Here is a 2062-nt window from a genome sequence, read left to right on the forward strand (position 1 = left end):
CCGACGGAGTGTTTTCGTCGGCCAACAGAGTAATTAGGGACTGTATCCCGGTGCGCGGCGGTTGAGAGTCGTTTTCCCCGATCGCAGAAACCTCTTCACAAGGCTTTAGACTACGTCGCTTCTCCAGGAATAATAATACCGCTTTTAACTCTTTGTCGTCTGCTGGAAATGATGTTGATGTTACCCTTGTTAAAAATAATGATGAAAATGAAAATACAAGAGGAAATAATAAAAAGAAAATTAATCGAAAAGGTGAATTTTTTTTTGTAATTTAATTTTTTAATATCTTCTGCTTTTTTTTATTTTATTTTATTATTATTATTATTATTTATTAATTTATTATATTTTTAAGTATTTTGCATTTATAGAATTGCTGTCACGTTTAATGAAAAAAGCTATTGGAAAATCAACCTTCAATTTCAAAAGAAAATGAAAAAAATAAAATTCAAAATGGTGAAGAAAAAAAATTTCGAATGATGATGATGATAATAATAAAAATAAAAAAAAAATCATTTTCAAATGTAACGAGATCGGAAAATTTAATTAATAATAGTACAAAATCCGAGTCGAGAGTTCAATTATCTAAATATATATATTGCTTTTATAATACGGCCACGAATAAATATTTTTACATAATAATAATAATAATAATTAATAAATAAATAAATAAAAATTAAATTAAATTTATTTATTATCCTTATTATTATTTTTTTTTTATTTCAAATTTGTTTCTCCATCCTTGGTCATATTAAATATATACATATATAAAATTTTTGCTTTGAAATATAGTTATTTCATAATTTAAATTTTATTCCTATTAATACATAAGTTAAACATGAAAAATATGTGATTTTTTTTTCTGACCAATCACAAGTAAGAAGGGCGAACACGCCATTGGTTAAAAATTGTATTGAAAATTGCATATACTCTAAATGCAAGGCGTTGAAGCGACACGAAACTATCGAAAAATTGAGACCTCCTGAATATTATGTTTTACTGATACTCGAGACCAATTTTTCACTGACTTTTTCCGATTTTTTTTCGTCCGCCTTACTTTTTTGAGTTATGCAATTTGTCGTGTTTTAGCGTATTGCAAATTGCATAACCAAAATTTTTAAGGAATTTTGAATTTTTTGATTTTTTTTCGTTCGCCTTATTTTTTTGAGTTATGCAATTTGTCGGGTTTCGCGTATTGCCAGTTGCATAACCCAAATTTTTTTAAAAAGAAAATCGTACCTTTTCGACATTATGTTTTACTGATACTCGGGACCAATTTTTCACTGATTTTTTTCGATTTTTTTTCGTCTGCCTTACTTTTTCCAGTTATGCAATTTGTCGTGTTCTCGCGTATTGCAAATTACATAACCCAATTTGTATAAAAATTTCTTTTAAGTTTTTTCTTTTATGGGAATAAATGAATGATATAACCAAACATGCATGATGGGAACAAAAAAACAATTTTTTTTTTTTTAAATAATATATTTGAAATAAATACATATATTACTATATTATTATTATTACCATTATAAGTTTGAAAAAAAAAACGGAAAACTTAATAATCGTTTGTGGCAAATTTAGTAGTTTATGTGGCACGATTAAGAAAAATATACATACATATATTTTATAAATATATGTATATAATATAAACGTGGCCAAATTTAAATCAAACGTTCAATCACTCAAAATTTAATTACAGGTTTAAAACGAGGTCCCTTCTATGACGACAAACAACCGAACCTGATTTTTTCTAATTATTCCTCTTTCTCGCCTTTTCCTCCCTCCCTTCCTCCCTCCTTCCCCTTCTTGCCTTCTCGCTTTTTCGTACTTTTTTCCAAAACGAAATCGTAGCCATTATTTAAATTATTTGAAAATATAACAGAAACGTTTTTGTCAAGTTGTTTTGCACCTCTCCTTTCCTCTCCAAAAGGTAGACATAATCTTGTTTCGCTGTCTGATGCTGTCACTCCTGAATGTGCCGGCTCGTCTTTACTGGTCCTTTCCTAAATGAAAGAAAAAAAATGTAATAACAATTAGTAAAGACGAATGTAAAAACTTTATAAAA

Source organism: Pediculus humanus, genomic scaffold (assembly GCF_000006295.1).
Source record: "Pediculus humanus corporis 1103172107423 genomic scaffold, whole genome shotgun sequence".
In the NCBI taxonomy this organism is placed as follows: domain Eukaryota; kingdom Metazoa; phylum Arthropoda; class Insecta; order Psocodea; family Pediculidae; genus Pediculus; species Pediculus humanus.